The sequence below is a fragment of the Humulus lupulus genome, chromosome 8 (assembly GCF_963169125.1).
Source record: "Humulus lupulus chromosome 8, drHumLupu1.1, whole genome shotgun sequence".
Lineage (NCBI taxonomy): Eukaryota > Viridiplantae > Streptophyta > Magnoliopsida > Rosales > Cannabaceae > Humulus > Humulus lupulus.
In genome coordinates this window covers 74,283,826-74,307,419 of record NC_084800.1, presented here as the reverse complement: position 1 = coordinate 74,307,419, position 23,594 = coordinate 74,283,826, and the positions used below count along the sequence as shown (strand labels likewise).

The 23,594-nt window shown below is 42.6% G+C and overlaps 1 long non-coding RNA gene across 2 annotated transcripts; it reads right to left on the bottom strand.

The window, feature by feature from the left end:
• Window positions 1-19,404: 19,404 nt before the first annotated feature.
• LOC133793887 (uncharacterized) lies at window positions 19,405-22,011 on the bottom strand. 2 transcript variants are annotated; one of them, XR_009875008.1, is made up of 5 exons: window positions 21,967-22,011; window positions 21,489-21,609; window positions 21,194-21,298; window positions 19,805-19,931; window positions 19,405-19,622 (listed from the first exon to the last, which is right to left on the bottom strand). It is a non-coding gene; the product is annotated as an uncharacterized LOC133793887 (long non-coding RNA). The 2 variants fall into 2 exon arrangements; XR_009875007.1 differs by lacking the exon at window positions 19,405-19,622 and having other exon boundaries at window positions 19,638-19,931.
• Window positions 22,012-23,594: the final 1,583 nt, after the last annotated feature.

Genomic DNA, 23,594 nt, shown 5'->3' with positions numbered 1-23,594 from the left:
GGAGGGCGAGCGGAGCTGTACGCCGCTAGACAAATCGTTTGCGGCCTGGAGTGATGAACACTTCAAGGCAGGGGCCTTCCTCCCCCTGGATCAGTACTTCGCTGACTTCCTGAACTATGTGGGGTTGGCCCCTTTTCAGCTCCCCCCCAACTCCTACCGTCTGCTGGCGGGGTTGAGGTACCTGTTCAAGAAGCAGGAGTGGGAGGTCCCTACTCCTGCTGATATTTTATATTTCTTTTGCCTCAAAGCCAGCCCGGATCAGTGGGGGCGAGGTGACGGGTTTTACTATTTAAACCGTTTTCCTAATACGGCGGCGGTCATCGAGCTGCCAAGCCATCCAAATGACTTCAAGGACCAGTTCTTCATGTCAACTGGGTTCCGGAACTATGAGCACCACTACTTCAACCGTCCTCGTAAGTGAACCCTGACCCTAGCTCGCCTTTTAAGTGTTGTTTGATTTTAGCTTCTCCCATATTCCATTCTGATTCCAACCCAATCTTGCAGCCATCTACGCGAGGACCGAGAAGTCTGCGACCCTCGGGGGTCAATATGAAACACTGGCGGGCTTGCCCCCCAGTGAAAAGGACTACCGCGTGCTCGTGACGGACGAGACAATGGTGTTGTGCAAACTGATTTTTCCAAATCAGACCCTGAACCTGAAGAGGCTTCGGGGGCCGCCCCTAGCTCGCGCAAACAGACCTATCACCGTGGAGGAGGTCGCGGAAGAGGAGGATGAGGAGGACGAAACAGTTGAAGTTCCGCTCGTGAGGAATAGAAAGAGGACCTTGGAGGTCGCTCAGGGGATGGACGAGGAGAGGATCCAAACCGGAGCAGCCGCGGGTCCTTCCGGCCAAGGTAACCCTTATTTGTTTAAGAATGTAGATAGGGCAACTGCAGACCCCCGGCTGGTTAGGTTCAATCCTAGGCAGATCGTCCATCGTCACGGGAGGGACCCGGACCTGAATACACTTCTGCTCCATTGTGTTGACCGGCTCGTGCTGGATCACCAAGAGAGCCGGCCTAGGGGTACCGTAGTAGTAGATAACACCCTAGCTTTTAGGTCGATCCTTTTTTAGGAGTATGGGACTAACTTACGCACATGGCCATCACTTCAGAGGGGTGCCTATGCTCCGGGGTTTAGACAGTATGTAGAAGAGTCAAGCCCCGAGTCAGAACCGGACCTAGAATCCGCGCCAGTTCGTGAGATAATTGTCCTAGGCTCTTCCAGCTCGGGGGGTAGGGCTCCCTTAATATTCGTATACTTTTTTGCTTTGACCCTCTGCATGTTTGCTAACTTGTAATAACCATGTTTTTGTTTTTGGCAGAAGAGATGTCTCAGCCCGGGGGTAATCTGCGGGGTGTAGTCTTCGGCGGGAATCCCCCAGCAGGGCCAAGGTTGAAAAGGCTCCGAGAATCCAAGAGCGTGGTCGGGGCCTCCACCAAATCCCCGGCTAAGGAGAAGGAAAAAACCCCGCCATCCCAGGTCGAGGGGCAATCCTTCCTGCTGCCAGAGCAGGACACATGCCCCCGCCGCCCCAGCGATCTCCGTCCGCCACCCAGGACGTGGTACTGGAGGTCGGGACTCCTGCTGTGGCAGCCCCGGACGTACGCATCCCGGTCGACCCCCAGGATCTAGGAAAGATCCCAGAAGCATTCCGGGGGACGGTGTACGAGTCGGCGAGCTATGCCGTCGGCCGCTTCTACAAGCTCAAAGAGAAGGATCTCCGGGCTATCGAAACAACGAGCCCGGTCCGAGTCATAGAGTCTTCGATGGACATGACCCTAACGGTAATCTGCCCCACTCTTTTAAAGCTTTAACACTTACACAATACCTTGTTTTTCCACTTATCCAACTTATCCTTCCTTTCTTGCAGGGCATTGCTGCCGTACATCGAGGTATCGCCAGGACCAAGGCTCAGCTCGAGGAGATGGAGGCTGAGCGCCAGGCCGCCCTTCAGGAAGCTCAGGCGGCGAAAGATGCGTTGGCGGCCTCGAAGGCCGAGCTAGAGAGGAGCCGCTCAAAGAACCGAGAACTTGAAACGTCCCTTGCCACTTCGCGAACAGATCTCGAGGCAGCGAAGACCGAGGCCCAGGCCGCCCTGGAGGCCGCCTTGGAAGCCGAGCGGGCCATCTCGGAGCAGTCCATGCAGGACCTGTTCTATCACTGCTGGACCCATAACCCGGATGCTGACTTCTCTTTTATGCCGCCGGATCTCTGGGCTTTTTTGCTGCCGAAGCTCCAAGCCCGCCTAAACAAAGAGGTACCGCCCTCGGAGACTGGGGAAGCCTCTGGCGCGGCGGAGCAGGGCGAGACCGCGACCTCCAAAGGACCAGCTGATGGGGCTTAGGGCACTTCTCCTTATGCATTTTTAATTATTTTTATTTTGTCTTTGTAACCTTTTCATGAGGTGTTTTCACCTCGAGATGATTTACTTGGCCATCTTAACTTATATATATATATTTTATATAAGCTTAGTTCATGCTAACCGTTATTTATATCCCGAGCTCTTTAAGAAAGAGCCACGACCAATAAACTTAAGTTAACTTCTAAGTTTTATGACCCGGTTAAAACCAGGAACTTATTTTGAAAACTTAGTTCGTGTTAACTTTTATCCATATCCCGAGCTCTTTAAGAAGAACCACGATCAATAAATTTAAGTTAACTTCCAAGTTTTATGACCCGGTTAAAACCAGAAACTTATTTTGAAAACTTAGTTCGTGTTAACTTTTATCCATATCCCAAGCTCTTTAAGAAGAGCCACGATCAATAAATTTAAGTTAACTTCTAAGTTTTATGACCCGGTTAAAACCAGGAACTTATTTTGAAAACTTAGTTTGTGTTAACTTTTATCCATATCCCGAGCTCTTTAAGAAGAACCATGATCAATAAATTTAAGTTAACTTCTAAGTTTTATGACCCGGTTAAAACCAGGAACTTATTTTGAAAACTTAGTTCATGTTAACTTTTATCCATATCCCGAGCTCTTTAAGAAGAACCACGATCAATAAATTTAAGTTAACTTCTAAGTTTTATGACCCGGTTATAACCAGGAACTTATTTTGAAAACTTAGTTTGTGTTAACTTTTATCCATATCCCGAGCTCTTTAAGAAGAACCACGATCAATAAATTTAAGTTAACTTCTAAGTTTTATGACTCGGTTAAAACCAGGATAGGACTTAGTTTGCGTTAACCCTTATACATTGATAAGAATCAACACCTAAGTCGTTAAGGAGACCTGGTTATATCCAGGTACCATATGCCCCCCAAGTAACTGGGAAAGGGTCTTTCGTGGTTACTTTAAAATCACACTTGCAAATAAAAAGAAACATTTGATTCTTATTTATACATAGAAAGTGGCCTTCCAGGCCTTACAAGTGGATCATTGATAGTATTTCTTTAAGTGGATGGCATTCCAAGTCCGCGGGATCACCCCTCCATCAAGTCGAGCTAACTTATAAGTTCCCTCCTTAATGACTTCGATGACCTGGTATGGTCCTTCCCAGTTTGGTCCCAAAACCCCATCTTTGGGATCTTTTCCGGCCAGGAAAACTCTCCTTAGGACCAAATCGCCAACGCTAAAGGCACGTTTTTTGACCTTAGTGTTGAAGTAGCGAGTGATCTTCTGCTGATAATGGGCGAGTTGGAGTTGCGAATCCTCCCGCCTTTCATCAACTAGGTCTAGGGAATGGCATAGGAGTTCGTGGTTCCGATCTTGGTCGTAGGACTAGACTCTATGCGACAGAACTTTAACCTCCACGGGGAGGACTGCTTCACTCCCAAAGGTTAGGGAGAAAGAAGTGTGACCCGTGGGAGTTCAATGCGAGGTCTGGTATGCCCACAGGACCTGGGGGAGCTGGTCTGGCCAGACCCCCTTTGCCTCATCTAGCCTCTTCTTGAGGCTTACCTTTAGAGTTTTGTTCACAGCCTCGACCTGGCCGTTCGCCTGGGGATAGGCCACGGACGAGAAGCTTTTCACAATTCCGTGCCATTTACAAAATTCGGTGAACAGATCGCTGTCAAATTGGGTGCCGTTGTCGGAGACAATCTTCTTAGGTAGGCCAAATCGACAGCTGATGCTTTTCACCACAAATTCGAGTACTTTCTTCGACGTGATTGTCACCAATGGCTCTGCTTCGGTCCACTTGGTGAAGTAGTCAATGGCTACCACGGCGTAACGGACCCCGCCCTTTCCGGTGGGCAGGGCGCCCACTAGATCTATTCCCCAAACGGAAAATGGCCAAGGAGCCGAGATCATTTTTAGCTCGACCGGAGGAGCTCGGGCAACCACAGCGAATCGCTGACACTTGTCGCACCTTTTCACATACGAGATCGAGTCTTTGGACAGAGTCGGCCAATAATAACCTTGCCTGAGAACCTTTAAGGCTAGGCTTTACCCCCCAGTGTGGTCTCCGCAGAATCCTTCGTGAACTTCCTGCAGGATGGCCTTCGCTTCACTTGGAAGAACGCAACGGAGGAGAGGTAGGGAGTGCCCATGTCGGTACAACACTCCTTCGACTAGCGTATATCTAGGAGCTTGATAAAGGACTCGTCGTGCATCGTTACGCTCTTCGGGTAACCTGCCCTCGACGAGATACTCAAGAATGGGAGTCATCCAGGTCGGCCTAATATCAATCATCTCGATCTCTGCCCGATCTCCTTCTATACTTGGTTTTTCCAAGAATTCTATTGGCACCAACCCCAGGGTTTCTGTCTCTCCCGAGGTGGCGAGTTTGGCGAGAGCATCTGCGTTGGCGTTCTGCTCCCGAGGTATCTGTTCGATCGACCCTCGCCCAAATGCGGACAGCTCGACTTTTACTTTTGCCAAATAGGCAGCCATCTTGGGTCCCCGCGCCTGATACTCTCCCTGAACCTGGTTCACCACGAGCTGAGAGTCACTGAAGCACTGGACGGAGCTCGCCTTTAGCTCCCTAGCTACCCTCAGCCCAGCCAACAAAGCCTCGTACTCTACCTCGTTGTTAGACGCCTTGAACCCGAACCTTAGCGCCGAGTGGAATCTATGTCCCTCAGGGGATATCAGTATGATTCCGGCCCCGGAGTCGTTCTCGTTAGATGAACCATCAATGAAGATCTTCCACGACGAATGTGGGGAAGCGACCTGAGGCAAGCCTTCTGATGGATTCTCCTGGAATCCCGCGCACTCCGCCATGAAGTCGGCCAAGGCCTGACTTTTTATGGCAGTTCGTGGAGTATAGAAAATCTCGAACTAACTGAGCTCGACCGCCCACTTTAACAAACGTCCCGATGCTTCAGGCTTTTGGAAAACCTGCCTTAGAGGCTGATCGGTCATGACGTGTACCGAGTGGGACTGGAAATATGGTCTGAGCTTTCGCGAGGCTGTGATTAGGCAAAACGCCAATTTTTCCATCAGTGGGTACCGTGACTCTGCTCCGAGGAGTCTCTTGCTGATGTAGTAGACTGGCTTTTGAATTTTTTCCTCTTCTCGTACTAGCACGGCGCTAGCTGCATCCTCAGTGACGACCATGTAGAGGAAAATAGGTTCTCCTGCCCTGGACTTGGACAGCACGGGCGGTTCAGCCAGATGCACCTTTAAGTCGAGGAATGCGCTTTCGCATTCTACTGTCCACTCAAACTTCTTGTTTCCCCGGAGCAGGTTGTAGAAGGGCAAACACTTGTCGGTTGATTTGGAAATGAACCGGTTGAGTGCTGCCACTCTTCCTGTGAGGCCTTGGACGTCTTTCCGCGACCTGGGGGAAGGAAGCTCGAGCAGTGACCTGATTTTGTCGGGGTTTGCCTCGATTCCTCGGGTATTGACAATGAACCCCAGGAATTTACCTGATGCGACAACGAACGTGCATTTCTGAGGGTTGAGCCTCATGCCGTATTCCCGCAGTATTTTAAAACATTCTTCCAGGTCGGGAACATGGTTGTCGGCAGTCTTTGATTTGACAAGCATGTCATCAACATACACCTCCATGTTCTTTCCGATCTGGTCCGCGAACATCCTGTTTACTAGCCTCTGATAGGTAGCTCTGGCATTCTTCAGACCAAATGGCATGACCTTATAGCAATAGACATTCGTTGGGGTCATGAAGCTGGTATGCTCCTGGTCCACCGGGTTCATCTCGATCTGATTGTAGCCTGAGTATGCGTCCATGAAGGACATGAGCTCGTGCCCCGCCGTGGCATCCACCAGCTGATCGATCCTTGGCAATGGAAAGCAATCCTTGGGGCAGGCTTTATTCAGGTCGGAGAAGTCAATACAGGTCCGCCACTTCCCGTTGGGCTTTGGAACCAGCACGGGATTAGCGACCCAAATTGGAAATTTGGCTTCGCGGATAAAGCCGCACTTTTTGAGCCGGGCCACTTCTTCTTCAAGGGCTTCGGCTTGGGTCGTTCCTAAACGCCTCTGCTTTTGGGATTTGGCAGGAACACTTTTATCCAGGTGGAGTGTGTGCATGATGACACTCGGGCTGATCCCTATCATGTCCTCGTGCGACCATGCGAACACGTCCAGGTTTTTCTGTAGAAACGTAGTCAGCTCCGCTTTTCTTTGGTCACAGAGGTTCTTCCCAAGCTTAACCGTCCGTGACAGATTTTGTTTATCAATGTTCACCTCCTCGAGCTCTTCAATAGCCTGGAGCTCGGATCTGTCCTCGCCTATACGGGGGTCAATGTCCTCACTTAAGGCGAGCTTTTCCTCTTCGGAAATCTGAGGTTTTTCAATCTCAGGAGCCGCCAAGGGTCCCTGAGATTCCTCCTCGCCCTGAATGGCCATTGCCAGCTGCCCGGGTTTAGACTTTCCCTTCATGGAAATGCTGTAGCATTCCCTGGCAGCGAGCTGATCGCCCTTGATGGCACAGATTCCTGTTGAAGTAGGGAACTTCATGGCGAAGTGTCGAACGGAAGTGATGGCCTCGAAAGCTATGAGCGCAGGTCGGCCCAAAATGGCGTTGTAGGCAGCGGAGCAGTCAATGACCACGAACTCAAGTAGCTTGGAGACTGTCAGAGACTCTTCTCCTAGGGTGATTACCAGCTCGATTGTCCCTATCGCTTCTGATCCTTCTCCCGAAAAGCCATATAGCATCATCGAGGTTGCCTTTAGCTCAGCGACAGCCAGACCCATCTTTTCTAAGGTGGATCGAAATAGGAGGTTCACAGAGCTCCCATTGTCCACCAACACTCTCCTTACTTTCCGGTTGGCGAGCTGGACTGCTACGACCAAGGGATCGTTATGAGGGAATTGGACGTGGCTTGCGTCTTCCTCCGTGAACGTTATCGGTTGTTTCTTTAACCGTTGCTGTTTTGACTGACGTTGCTCCGGGATGAACTCCGCTCCGTTGTGGGCCTTTAACTCATTCACATACCTCTTCTGGGCGCCTCTGCTCGTGCCAGCCATATGCGGTCCTCCAGAGATGGTGGATATCTCTCCCTCGACCGCGGGGGGAAGGACGTCCTGACCTATCCGAGGCCCGGGCTGGATGGCTGGGACCTCCTGAACGGGTCGACTTGCTGGGACCCTGTTTCGCGAGTATTGCGCCAATGGGCCTGCTCGGATGAGAGTTTTGATCTCATCTTTTAGATGCCTGCAGTCGTCGGTATTGTGGCCGACGTCGTTATGGAAACGGCAGAATTTTGAAGTATCTCTCTTTCCCTTGTGGTGCTTTAATGGCTCCGGCCTTTTCCAAGGGACCCGAGCAGCGTTGGGCAGGAAAATATTTTCCTTGGACTGGGTGACCTCGGTATATGTTGTGAACACGGGCTTGAATTTATCCACAGACTTATTCTTCTTTTGACCGTGCTGGCTGTTTTCACCGTTTCCCTTTCTTTTTCCACCGCCGGGCTGGTTGTTCTGTGCGACGTCGGGAATCGCCACTACGATCTCCGTCCCCGCTCCAGCGGGCTTCTCGGGAACCTGGCTGGTCCCCGCGGCTGAAGCTTCAGCTTCTTCTAAGTTTATCCACTCTTGGGCTCTGTTAAGGAATTCGTTAACCGAGCTGACTCCCTTCCTCTGAATATCTTTCCACAGGTCTCCTCCGACCAGGATTCCGGTTCTCACGGCCATGAGCTTAGAGCTATCGTCAGCGTCTCGGGCTCGAGCAGCGACATTCGCGAATCTGCTCAAGTAGGCTTTTAGCGTTTCACCGGGCTGCTGTCTCACGTTAGCTAGGGAATCGGCTTGGACTCGGGTGGCCTGGGAGGCACGGAATGCCCTTTTGAAGTCAGCTGAAAAAGTCTTCCAGGAGCTGATTGACTGTCTTTTACTTTGCTTGAACCACTGCCTGGCAGGTCCGATTAGTTTGGAAGGGAAGATCAAGCAACGCAGCTCCGGGCCAATGTTATGAGCCATCATTAGGGTGTTGAACATCCCCAAATGATCCGACGGGTCCCCTTCTCCGTTGAACTTTAACAAATGGGGCATACGGAAACCAGATGGGTAGGCCGTCGCTGCTATATTGGGGGCGAAGAGTTCCATTTCGTCGCCCGAATCATACTCGTCTTTTTCTTTTTCTGTTAGGAGCTGTCTCATCAGCTCCTCCATCTGAGTTAGGTGCTCGAGGGTTTTGTCCTAAGATCCTGGGTTATTCCGGGGCTGTTCCACAGCTCCGGACCCATTGTACATATTAGGTGGGTTGTTGCCCCTCCTATCTTGAGATAGGTTATTTGGGACATTCCCTCCGTTACGTACTTCGGATCGGACTCCCGCCGAGCGGGTCTGCCTACCATCCCCGGTTCGATCGTCTCTGTGAGAGTTGAGGCGATCTCGAAGGTCACCTCCCTGGGTGGTCTGGTGGCTTTGTGCCGAACTCAGTCGCTGACGTAGGTCTCCTCCCGAGAGATCATTCCGGCGACTACCGGTCCAGTGGCTCCTGCTGGATAGGCTTGGAGTGCGTCTTTGGAGGTTACAATCTGATCCTTCCCCTGGCACCCTGCTGCGCTAGGAAGGCCCAGCCGACGGCGGGTCTCTCCTACTACTCCCGTAGGCCGGGATGTCCCAAACGGGCTAGGGAGATGGGTATCTGATTGGAGAAGGAGGATGCCTGACTGGGGAGGCGATCCTAGTTCCGTCCGGACGGATCAAATTTGGCGGGGGCCTTTCGGCCCTGCCAGCTTGCTGGTCCCGCCCTGGGCGAGCTGGACGAGGCGCAGGACGGTCTTCTGGGACGGGCTGGCGCTGCTGGCCCGCCCCGGATCTCCTTCGGGAGTTTCCTCGAGCTCTCCTGGGCGCCCTCGAGGAAGGTTGAGAGCTAGGGGTTGACGTCCTAACCGAAAGGCTGTATTGCTGTTGTCCGACCCCAGGCATTTCCCTGAAGTTTGCCTCTTGATGGTGTGATGAAGGGGTGGAGTTGGTTGCATGAGGCCTATCCGACCGGCTATGCCTGGGCCGATTACCCCGGTGAGACTTAGGAGCCTCACCTTGCCTCTCTCAAGCGTTAACGTTGGTTGTGAGAGGGGGTAGTCGGGCCAGAATATCCTGGATTTGCCGACCGGCTGTTGCTAACTGGCTCCTTAGCTGAGCATTCTCCATTTCCACCGCAGTATAATAACACGGATTCGGATTAGGTGGCCGGGATGCTAAGCTACCAGTGTCGTCTTGGCCCGCTAGCTGCTTTCCTGGCCTCTGCTGGACTTCAGGAATTTACTCATCCGGGATGGCAACATGGTGGGCCTCCTGCCCATCATGTTGTTCTGTTTCGTTGCCATGCCTGGATCGGGTGGTCACCATAGTTGGATGTTTATGGCAGCACTAGTTGAACTAGCTCTCAATGAAAGCACCAAACTGTTGACGCGGTTCTTCGTCAACAGGTAATTAAGAGAAGAAGAGAAAGGGACTAGTACTGAAAGTAGAACCGTCACAGATACGAAATCTTAGAGAATAAACTAGGTGACTCAAGACACATTTTTAAGTGGTTCAAAGGTTAAAATCCTTATACTCCACTAGTCAATATTATTGATCTATTCTGGGTATTTGATTACAAAGTATATATCTCTCCAGAGACTATTTTTTCCAACCCCTATCAACTCCCAGGGTCCCCATATTTATAGGAGAAGGCACCTGGAAGTTGGTAGGGAGGTCATCCCGTGACCTTACCATTTGTCATATCAACTCTATAACATTTATGATTAATTCCTAAACCTGACACATAAGTGTGGTCTAATCAGTATGTAAGGAGATAATGGGCCGCACGGCCCAACCCAGCCGTGGGTGTCTGAATGCACACATTCCTGCTGTGTGTCCGGGAAGTCAGGGAGATATCGGACACGTGATGTCAGATATAGGCACGTTTATCTTGCATATGTTGACTTTACAAAGGGTCAGAGATCCACGAGCAGCAGCTCGCACCACGAGCTGCTTCACTGACCTAACCTTCGGCCTTAAGGATTCCTTCCCCCAGTCTTGGGCAGCCTTGGCGAGTTCTTGAGGATACCTCGAGCTAAGTGGGTACGACCTGGAAAACAAGATCTCCGACCTGGGGAAGTTTACGGACTAACCTTGATTAGTCCGAGGCTCGACCTGCTAATCAGCCCGTGGGAAAACCAGGGCGTACAGATAGAGATAAGAGTACAAGAGCAACAAAATATATAGCCAAAATAATGAGAGGCTAAAAGACTAAACTACCCTTACATATTAATAAAACTTATATTATTAACATCCCCCCTCAAACTCACGATGCATTTGTGGGAAGCATCGAGAGTTTGCTAACTAAGAAATGAAAACGAGAAATAGAATGAGCCTTCGTAAACAAGTCGGCAGTCTGCATAGCGGAAGTGACAAATGGTAAGGTGATGGTCCCATTTTGATAGTGGTGACGAGTAAGATGACAATCTATCTCAATATGTTTCGTGCGCTCATAAAAAACGAAGTTGTGAGTAATCTGAATAGCACTAACATTGTCACATCGGAGTGGGATTTGAGAGAATAACACCCATGTCGGCAAGTAACCAACGCAACCAAACAATTTCAGCGGTAGTGGAGGCCATGGCACGATATTCTGCTTCTGTAGACGAACGAGAGACAACAGTCTGATTTTTACTCTTCAAAGAAATAAGAGAATCTCCCAAAAATATACAAAAACCAGTGGTAGATTTGCGATCAGTACAATCACCACCCCAATCTGCATCTAAGTAGGCACGTAACTCTAAAGTAGACGTAGATGGAAAAAGCATACTCTGAAATTGAGTTCCCCAAAGATATTAAAGAATACAAAGCACAACTGCCCAATGAACGATAGTGGGAGATGCAACAAAATGACTGACAATGTGAACTGCATAAGCGATGTCTGGCCTGGTGATAGTAAGGTACACTAAGCTACCAACTAGAGTGTGATATAGAGAGGGATCTGACAAGGCAACACCATCAGATGAAGAATACCTGGCATTAAGCTCAAGAGGGGTATCAAGAGTGTGAGCATCAGAGAGACGAGCCTGATCGAGAATGTCAGCAATGTACTTAGATTGAGAAAGAAGATAGCCCCGAGGAGAGTAAGTTACTTCTATCCCTTAAAAGTATCATAGGGAACCCAAATCTTTCATCTCAAATTCACGAGCCAAGTGCATTTTCAACTCCATTATCCCATTCGCATCATCCCCAGTGATAATCATATCATCAACATATAAAGAGAGTAAAGTGCGGCCCGAAGAAGTACACCTAACAAAGAGAGCTAAATCATGTGCACTGGGATGGAAGCCGAGAAAAGTAATCACGATGGAGAATTTTTCAAACCAGGCTCAGGGAGCTTGTTTAAGCCCATAAAGAGCCTTCTTCAATATGTAAAATTCTTCTGAATTATGAGGAACACCTGGTGGAGGAACCATGTAAACTTCTTCTTGAAGATTCCCGTTCAAGAAGGCGTTTTTAACGTCCATTTGATAAATGGACCACTGTGGAGCAGACGCAGCAGCAATGAGAGTACGAATAGTGTTATGTTTGGAAACTAGAGCGAAAGTTTCCTCATAATCCATCCCATACTCCTGAGCAAAGCCTTTAGCAACCAAACGAGCTTTGTACCACTCTACTGACCCATCAGACTTAGTCTTGATCTTGTAAACCCAATGGGAACCAATAGCACGCTTCCCCACAGGAAGAGAACAATATCTCAAGTACATGTCTTGTACAATGCAGAGAGTTCTTTAATCATTGTCTGCTGCCAAAGAGGGTCAAGAATAACCTCTTTATAGGAAGAGGGCTCAGAGAGTTGGTGATAGAAGTCAAAAAAGAAGAGAAAGAATCAGAATAAGTGGAGTAGACAAAATCAGGTAACTGTGTGGACTTACGAATTATTTGAGGGTAGCGAGGAGGAGGAGGAGCAAGATCCACAATCTCATAAGCATCTTGGGCAGTAGTAGGGACAGAAGGGACTTCGACAAGCTGAGAACCGACATCTGCAGAGTTAAGAGTATCAACAGTAAAAGAATCAAATGGATCAATACAAGTGAGGTCATATTTGTGGAGATTGGGGGTATCTGATGGAATGGAGTAGAAAGGTATATTCTCAAGAAACACAACATGATGAGAAACATAGAGTTTCTGACTAACAGGATCATAACATCGATATTCTTTTTTATCTTCACCATAACCAATAAATACACAAAGAGTGGAACGAGAAGTAAGCTTACTACGTTCAACATGAGGATAGAGAAAAAAACAAGTGGAACCAAAGACTCTCAATGAAGAATAATCAGGAGCATGACCATAAAGTTTTTCAAAGGGAGACAGACCTGAAGTGACAGATGACAGAATTCTATTGATTGAATAAACTGCAGTCAGAATGGCTTCCCCCCAGAACTCACTAGGAACTTAAGCGGACAATAAGAGAGAACGAGCAGTTTCAACAATGTGTTTGTGTTTTCTTTCGGCAACCCCATTTTGCTCTGGTGTATCGGTACAAGAGGTTTGATGTAAGGTACCATCAAAAGCAAGCAAGTTAGAGAAACGATTGGAGGTATATTCACCACCCAGATCACATCGAAAACATTTGATAACAACATTATGTTGAGTTTTAACAAAAGCACGAAACATATGATAAATCTCGAGGAAATCAGAACGATGTTTCATAAGATAGACCCAACAAAAACGAGTATAATCATCGATAAAAAAGACATAGTAACGTGATCCACCTTTTGTTAGAACGGGTGATGGCCCCCACACATCAGAGTGAATCAAATCAAAAGGTGGAAGAGAAACAGAAACACTCTTATAAAAAGGTAAAGCAGAAAATTTTGCCAATTTGCAACCACGAAAATCTGAAATATTATGGGTTGGTAGCTTTCCTAATGCTCCTGTGAAAGCTAAGACGAGAATGCCATAAATAAAAACTAGACGAAAATGAACTTAAGCGAAATGAAGACAAATCGACACTAGAAGCTGCAACATCAGGAACTCTCAGCTCATCTAAAATGTAAAGCCCCCCTGCCTACAGCCTGTCCCAATCAGATTTTTGGAATGAGGATCTTGCACATAACAACAAGAATTGGAGAAAATAACTGAGAAACCAGAGTCACATAATTGACCAACAAAGACAAGATTCAAAGTAAGATTTGGAATATGATATACATAAGATAATGACATTTTTGGAGTGCAAATCGAGCCAATCCATGCTAATGGCATCACTACTACAAAAAGGGGCAATTGTGTCAGTCAAACGCGTCAGTCAACGCAGTTGACTGACGCTGTTGACCAAGAATTAGCATTTGTGGTAGTTGGACACTGCCACAAATGAGGGCCCAATTGCGTCATAACGTACACTGACGCTGTTTAATGGGACCATTTGTGTCAGTGGGGCACTGACGCAAACGGGCCGTTAACGGTGTCAGTGGCCCACTGACGGTAACAGAGCGTTTGCGTCAGTGGGGCACTGACGCAACTGGGTCTCCTATATTAAAACCCTCATCGTCCCAGCTGAGCCCCATTTCACTCAAACCATAATTTCAGACTGCGTTTTCCTCCCAAACCAGTGGCGCCCAACCGAGGTTCTCCACATTTAGGTACGTTTTCAGCCATTTTTTTTTCAATTTTAATGTTAAAATAATGATTTATATATGTTTATGAAACTTATATATAGTTTTTTTGGATTTTTTTGTATTGATTTTGATTTTTGAAGATTATAATTTGAAAACCCATAATCTTTATTGGATTTTTGGGGTTTTCTACATCAAGAACCCACATTGCACAATTACCACAAGTAAGCGTAATTTTATTAATTTTTATGATTTAAATATAAATTTTGTGAATTTTTTTTTTATAAATTGACTATATTTCGGATTTTTAATTTTTAGATAGTTTTATTAACTTTTTTTAAAAAATTAATTAAATTTTGAATTTACTATGTAAATGAGTATATATATATATATATAGATTAATGTATATATTTTGTATAAGTTTCATTTTATTAAATGTTTAGTTTGATTATTATTAGTAAATTTTTGTTTATATTTTGTTAACTTTTTAAAATTATTTTTAAATTTTGGGTTTAATTGGTTAAAGATGTATATATTAAAATTGTTTGTTTTTTTAAGTTATATTTTGTTATTGATTTAGTTAGGATATTTATAATCAATTTTTATTTATGTGAGTTGTTAACTTTTTTAAAAAAAAAAATTATTTCAGATTGAAGTAAACAAATGAGTACATATAACAAATTATTTGTTTTCTTTAAGCATTTTATTGTTTATTTAGATACAATATAGCTTTATGATATTTTTCTTTATATTTTGTTAAATTTTTTATTAATTTTTTGTATATTGTTATATTTGAGTAGGTATTTTGTTGACAACTTTATTGGTGAGATCAAGCTTTGAAGGATTTTATATTAGAGGTAATATTTTAAACCTTAATGTATAATTAATATATTGAACTTAGTAGCATGTACGAATTATAAAATAGTGGAGATAGGATCTGGGACTGTGTGCTGCGGTGATATAAGGCTGTAATTGTGCATGTTTGATTGATTACTTGATTTGTTGTATTTATGTGATGAATATAGGTTTATTTAAATTTTGGGAAATATGATAGAAATAGGGGAAATGCTGTCCAATTTTTTTTTAAGATTTAGTAATTTGGGAATTATGCATGTTTGATTGATTAATTGGTTTGTTGTGTTTAAATTTTGGGAAATATGATAGAAATAGGGGAAATGCTGTCCAATAACTTACTAAATATAATACTTAACTTTGGATAACTATGTTGTAATAGTGTCGAAACCAGACTGGGCCAACCGAGTGTGGCTTTTACATTATGAAATTTGCTAGAGACTTGATTTCACAGCCTAGACCGAAGGCCTACTTGAAAAATGAGGTATTGTTTTGCTTTTTAATTTTCATTTAAACTATCGTTCATGATTTTATTTGGATGATTATTTCTAACTTATTATTTTAAATATTTTCTAATTAGTTTACGAATACGAGTCCATATTCGGCTGACGAAATCAACGAGATACGGGATGAGTGGACTGAATCAATTATGGCGTATCTCAATTAGCAAATGAGCAAGTGGGTGAGGAAATTTTAGTTTAAGTAGGTTTGACACTTAGAAATTTAGAACACTAGAGTACATATATTAACTTTGATATTTGAATTACTTTTATAGTTTTGATCACAAATGTTAACTCTAGATAAATGTTTATAAAAACTTATACTGTTGTTTTTCTGTTCATACTGCTGTTTTTCTGTTTCTGCTGCTGTTTTTTTTGTTTCTACTGCTGATTATTTTTATCAAAACAGGCCAGGGAAATTGGCATAAACATTTGCAACTTCCCTGGTTAATACTTTATGTGACAGTGCCTAACTGACGCAAAAAATACTCGTTTTTAACATTTGTGGCAATGTCCCACTGACGCAAACCAGAGTGCCCCACTGACGCAAATGACACTATGGTTTGCGTCATGGGCAATTGCGTCACATAGTACACTGACGCAAAAACTCAACTGTGGCAGTGCTAAACTGACGCAAATGGCCTTTTTTTGGTAAATCAGAGAAATTTATTAAGCTCAAAACAAATTACAAACACCAATTAATTACAAATATAACTGCCCCACCCAAGCTAAATCTGTTTGATTCATCTTCTTTTTATTCAGATAACCAACCCTATTACAGACATCTTTTTTAACCTGTTGAACTACACTGCTAACCATTGGCACCCAATGATTCCACAAAGCATCATTCCCAGCTTTCCAAATATGGTATATGCAAGCCACTAACGCACAGCAACGCACCTTCCTACAACACGAAGACTGCCTATTCCTTCTAATCCAGTTCATAATGCCATCAGCCTCATATTTATTAGATCCTAAGCCTAACCATCTCAAGATCTCAGAGATACAGAGCTTACTAAACTCACAAACAAAAAATAAGTGTTTATGAGTTTCCTCTGCCTTTCCACAAATGATACACCATTTATCTTTTACACAACCAAATCTGAAAAGACGATCCTTTGTTGGTAATCGATTTTTTAAAACCAGCCAGGTCACAAATTTGTGTTTCGGAACTCCAAGTCTGTCCCAAATGAAAGAAAAGTGCCACTTCACATCTGAACTGTCCTTCTGCAACTTGTAGAACTGAGCAATGGAAAAGGCAGGCCAAACATGAAAATTATGCATCAGAATTTCCTTGAATTCATTCTTTATGCTAACTACTTTTTTCCAATACCAACTACTAGATGTAGGAGCTATATAGCCCCACCAGTCTGCCTCCTTAATATACACCGAATGCACCCACTTCACCCAAAGGTTATCCTCCTTTTTAGCTATAGCCCAAAACAAATTTCCCAATAGCACATCGGTTCCAAAGACCAATGTCTGAGAAGCCCAGACCTCCCACATTCTTATTCTTCTCAATCTCAGACCAAGAAACACGACCTAGCCCTTCCATAAAATCAGAACCTTTCCAAAGAAAAGCTCTGCAAATTTGCTTGATTCTTTTAATCACCATCTGGGGCAAAATAATCATTTGAGACCAGTACAAATTGATAGAAAGCAGAACAGAATTGATAAGAGTACATCTCCCTGCAAAGGAGAGATTTCTTAAGCTCCAAATCCTAACTCTTTTAACCATCTTCTCAACTAAACACTCACAATCAGTTGGAGTTATTCTAGCATTACTAATGGTCATTCCTAAGTATTTGAAAGGAACCTTACCTCTGCTAAACCCAGTCATATCAGTGATTCTATTCCAATCTCCACCATTCAATCCAACACTATAAATGGCTGACTTAGCTTTATTAGCTTTTAAACCAGAAGTATCTGAGAACAACTGAAAACCCCTGAGTAAAATATGTATGGCTTTAAAGGTTCCTTTGCTAAACAAAAGCAAATCATCTGCAAAGCAGAGATGATTTAACTCCAAATACTCACATCTTGGATGATATTTAAAATCCTTATTATTCCCAACTGCCACCATTATCCTCGACAGATACTCCCTACCGATTACAAACAACAGAGGGGATAGCGGATCCCCTTGCCTAAGACCTCTCCTAGACTTCAAGCAACCTGTTTGAGCCCCATTGATCATGAAAGAGAATCTTGGAGTAGTAACACAGACCATAATCAAATTGATAAACTTAGATGGAAAATTTAGAGCAATCATCATTTCTTGCAAAAAATTCCAATCCAAGGTGTCATAAGCTTTTTGAAGGTCTATTTTAATCATACAAGATGAGCTAGTACTTTGCCTCCCATAACCCTTCACTAAATCTTGGCAAATCATAATATTATGAGCTATATTCCTGCCTTGCACGAAACCACTTTGACTATCAGAGATAATTGTCAAATGGCCTTTTTTGTTGTAGTGCATGGGAGTGCCATCAGCGGTCATGACAGATACAGAGGGTGCTGATTTAATGGACAAGAAAGAATTGGAATTAGGTGACATATGATGTGAAGCTCCAGAGTCAAGGACCCATATAGAGGAAGATATACCTGGTGTGCTACTAGAAGGTAAACCTATGTGTGAGGGGGCTGACATGGCATGTGGCTGCGAGGCAATGAACTTCTAAAACTGCTCTGTGAGTGTAGCAATCGAGGTACTAGGAGTGCTTCCAGAATCTGCAGGTGGAACAATAGCTGCCATGTTCAAAGACATAGAATGAAGAGGTCGGTGAGCTTGGTTTCCAGATTTCCAGTGTGGAGGCTGATCTGGTGATTGCGCCCTGTTCAGCAGTTTGGGACATTGAGCCTTCCAGTGTCCCCTTTGCTTGCAAAAACTGCATTCGTCGTAGCCAACCTTGGCTTGAGTCATTTGTTGATTGTTGGAGGCTGGCCGATGAGGAACTGCAAAGATAGATGGATTTGGAGAAGGAAGAATCCCCTTTTCCGCCACCCCCCCCCCCCCCCCTTATCAACTCGAGACTTCAAGCGTATCTCTTATGCTAACAACTCATTAACCACCGAATCAACCGACGGAAGAGAACTGCGATGCAAGATTGTTCCATGAAGACCTTCAAACTCATCTCAAAGAGCCATAAAAAATGGAACCAGACGCTGTGCCTCTCTCCAACACTACTACAAAAAAGGTTTTTTAGGACTAGCATTGCGAGTCCTAAAAAAGTTTTTAGGACTCGCGGGGTGCGAGTCCTCTATTTGAGAGCCTTAAAAATTGAGGTTTTTTAGGACTCGCAAAGGGAGTCCTAAAAAATCTGGTTGAGTGCCTTTAATTAAGTTTTTAGGACTCACAATGCGAGTCCTAAAAAATCTGGTTAAGTGCCTTTAAATAATTTTTTGGGACTCGCAATGTGAGTCCTAAAAGATCATGTTGTGTACCTTTAAATTAAGATTTTAGGACTCGCTTTGCATGCCTTTAAAAGTAATTTTTTTTATTTTTTTTAAAATGCAGCTACAATTTTCATTTAGATTTAAAAAAAAATATATCCCTTTTCCAAAATGTAATGTATTATATATGTTAGATTTCTAAAATTTTCAAAAGAAAATACAAAAAAATAATTTTTTTATTAATTACTCAAAAATATAATTTTAATATTTAGTCTACTCAGCTTACAAAATCATATTACATGATAGTTATAGTTGCATATGGATATTTTGGTCAAAGTAATGTTAGTCCATGCCATTCCAAACAAAATTTCAACCAAACAATAGAATTGATATTTCTTTCCCATTCTATTTCTATTCTCACATAAACACTATCATTTCAATCCCAACCAAACAAGATTTTATTAAAAAAATATGATAAGAAATCACCTATACTGTATTACAGTCTAGACAACCTCAGACTAAGATAGTACATATAAGACATAAAACTACAAACAAAGAACAACAAAGACAGCAAAGAGGCCCTCATGAAAAACTATCAAAACTACAACCACAAGTGCTAGTCACAAAGAAGCATTGAGTATTCCTTAAAGCAAGGAGTGCTACACCAAAAAAAAATGCTTTCTTTTCAAGCAAGGAATGATTTCACAGCAATACAATTTTTTATTATTATTAGAAGGTCTCTGAAGATAGCTTAAGGATTTCTTCATGAGGAATGAACTTAACTTTACCAGTTTCTACTGGCTTTTTCTTCTTGGAATGAAGCTATGAAATTGACAATTGCCCCTTGCTCATTGCTATTGTGACAGCTTCATCTCTCTTCCCAGATTCACAGACCCAATCTTCAGGGACCTAGTGCTTTATTTTTCTTCCCATGCAATAACTGAAAATAGAGAGATATAAGAATCATTTATGATTGATTATTATCAATACTTGTATCATCACACACACTCAAAAAGACATGGAAAAAATATATATGAAAGTTAGAAGCAATAAACACGTGCAGAAGAATATCTTCATGTTGAAAACAAGAGCATCATAGAGTTGTAGCACACCATAGCTTACAAACATGAAATTTAGGATCATTGTTCTGAGCTAATGTATTAGCAAGCATACGACTTTGCTCCATATCAGCTAAGTTTGCAACATTTACCCCTCTCACATGATCCATTGACATCAACTGAGACTGCTCCTATGAACAAAATTACAAAACCAAGCTCAATGTATGGATGACTATTTTATAATTCTTCAAAAGGTTGAAAGAGCAGCCAAACAATCAATCAAAGAGATACAACCCTTAAGTGGATGAAGTTGATGCAAAAAAGAAGATAGAATTTATAACAAAAATATATATTTAACTACATTGTAAATCAAAACTTAAGTGATCCAATTTGGATACACGGCCCAAGAGAAATTTTTTACTGTAAAGGCTTACGTGCCAATTATCTTTATGGTTAGTCTTTTAAAATCCTATAAATGAATTAACATTATAAGTGTATATCCCATCCTGTGATATTTTTTATAAGATAAACATAAGAAAATATTGCAGCTTTTATATCTAGAAAAGTTAAAACATAAAAATAACAATGAAGCTATACTATTCTGATTGACACACCACAAAATTGAGCTCTACAACTAGTGTTAATGGTACTACTACAGACCTCAAATAATAATGCAAGCTTAAGATATTTAGAGCGTTGGCACCGCAAATCTATTATTAGTACAAAATATATACATTAAGTTCAGCAGAACAAATATTTCAGCAGAAGTCATAATCATGAGGCTCAAACATAATAAAACTAAGCAATCTAGTAATCTACAAATACGCAAGATTAAAAGAAGAGAAAAATATCTTGAAAATTAAAGTTGCATTTTCTTTCAAGTCACCAAAGTTGTTTATTTTATTTACTAACAATAAAACCTCTCAAACCTTGCAAAGTAAGATTTAAGATTGGTACCAATTGACTAAAAAACAAAACAAATGAAATAAAAGTCACAACTTTATTTAGAGGACATACATTCTCAATTATTTGGAGCCCATTCACATATGTTTTATCCTCTCTTCATCAAGAATCAGAATTCGACAGCGTAGAATTTATCAATGGCCAAATATGTGTCATTGTTACACCTCACATTAACCCAATTCAGCTTGAACAAACAATAATGTAGAAGAAAACTACAAGGCTACACTAACAGTATCATTGAAACATATTTGGAAACAGATGTTGTGCAACGTCAATATTCTTAGAGAAATAAAAGACTATACTTAAACCAAATAAGAATCAAACCAGAAATAATGTTTAATAAATAGCATGATACTGAACAAGACCCAAAACAGAGAAATGAAAAACAATAATTCAAGGAAAATGAGATATGATAGATTTAGAAATGCATACCAACCATTGTTTTTTTCCTAAAAATTGCCTCATTTCTACTTTATAAATGCATACCAACCATTGTTTTTTTCCAAAAAATTCATGGAAAATAGTCTTCTCCCTAGCCATCCCGAACAATCTCCTCTTGACTATTTCCTGCATTGATCCTGAAGATCCCTTCTGCCTAAACATGAGAAAACTGAGAATAAGTCCCTACAGATACTAAAATCAGCATAATTTTTCATCCAACCATGAATGTAAGAAATGTTTCAAGCGCCTTCTACGAAGTTCTAAACAAAATTTTGCACGTATCACATTCAAAGATTCGAAATCAGGAATGAAAATTGTTGAGATGAACAAGAGAAGTGGCATACCCTTAGGCCTCCTTGAGCATATAAGTGGCCTTGCATAAGCAAGGGAATTGTTGGTACACTATTCCCTCTAGAATCATAAGACAGTTGCATAGATTCTGTGGAAACTCCAAACACAGTTGTGCTACATAATAGAAGCTTTATTAAATTAGAAAACTATTTAATGATTGTAATTAAATCCGTAAATCCACAATATGTTGAAGCTAGAAATGTCTTAACTAATTGAGTTTTTAAATCCTAAACTTGCAATCCAACAAATTCATCTCAATTTTTCAACATAATAGTCATAATTGTTTTACATAAACACAGTAAATTCATAAGCCAAATGAACATTTAGAAACAAAAGAAGCAAGAAACCCACCAATAAAAAAAACTCAAAATTAACATACAATTTCTGAATTTCAAGAACAATAAAACCCACATTTTCATTTTGAATCAAAATCTCAACAAAAGCCCTAAAAAAATGGTAGTGACAATGTACCTGGCACTAGGGGCTCTACTGGACACCTCAGGCTCGAACTCAACAATGTCCCTGCCGAGCCTAGCCACCGTCCCTGCTGAGCCTCCATGTCGTCCAGCCCCAACGAGCCCCCAAGCCTCCGCGTCGCCCAGCCCCTCGCAACCCTCGAGTCTATGTCGGTCCAGCCCCTCACAACCCCCAAGCCTCCGCGTCGTCCAACCTCTTGCAGCCCCGAGCCTTGTCGATCGGTGAGAGAGAGTGCGACTGAGGGAGTTCGTTGAGGCTGAGGCTGAGAGAAAAGAGAGATAGGCTGAGGCTGAGAGAGAAGATAGAAGGGGCGGCAGAAAGAGAGTGGGAGAAGGTTAAGTTTTTAGGGTTTTTAATTTTAAAAATAAAAGTTCTTTAAAAATATTTAAAAAAAATTAATAAGTATTTTTTTTACTTGAATAAGTAGTTTTTATTAGTTTAATAAATATATTATATATTTTTGTATTGGTTACAAGATTTTCCAGTTCAAAAAATATTTATATATGTAAAAAATATTTAATTAATTATATGATATAATAGATATTTTATTAATAGATAATATTATATATTATTAATAAATTTGGAAAATTATTTAAATAACTTTTTGTTAACTTATTACAAATTATTAGGACTCTCAAAACTAGTCTTTAAAAGTCTTTCAGGACTCGCAAAATGAGTCTTTAAAAGTCATAATTCCTAATTTTTCAGCCCATGTGTTTTTAGGACTCGCAAAGCGAGTCCTTAAAGAATATTAAGGACTTCCAAAAGTAAGTCCTTAAAATTGTTAAGTAAAACACTCATTTTTTAGCCCATATTTTTTAAGGACTCGCATATTTTTTTAGGACGCTCATTGCGAGTCCTAAATTGTATTTTTTCAGGACTCTCAATGAGTGTCCTAAAAACTACATAAATATTTTTAAAGACTTGCATTTATGTGCGTATCCTAAAAAAGTGTCCCGTAAAGGGTATTTTGTAGTAGTGCATGCAATGTAAGGGGCAAATGCCCGTAATTCCGCTAATTTAGTCAAAGCAAGCTGATCCCACAGATTAGACATAGCAGAATAAAATTCCTGAACAGTCATGCTATTATGTTGAAGGGCCCGAATGTCATCAATCTCCAATTGATACTGCTTTGCGAAATTAGACTGTGTATACAGCCTTTCCAAGTGCTCCCAAACTTCCTTCGCCGTCTCATATTTCGCCAACTGGATACCGATTGATTGTTGAACCGAGTTGTTGACCCAAGTGATGATTTTTGAATTGTTGGCATCCCAAAGATCCAACTGTTCTGCAAAGCTCTCATCCTTATCGTCCTTCGATTTCGTGGAAGTTCCAGAAACATAACCCCACATACGTTTCCCTTTCAGAAAAAATTTCATGACATAATGTCAATACGAATAATTCTGCCCATTCAATTGCACATTGATGGACTGAAATGAATCATCTTTTGCGCCAGCCAAGATCGTAATCCTCGCGCAACAAAATCGAGGGTATTCAAGAACCTTGCTCTGATACCATGATAATTTTGCAAATAGACAAAGGAGATTTGAGAGAGAATCAAAAGGGATGCTAGGTTTTCATCATATCAAAAAGATAGAGATAAGAGTACAAGAGCAACAAAA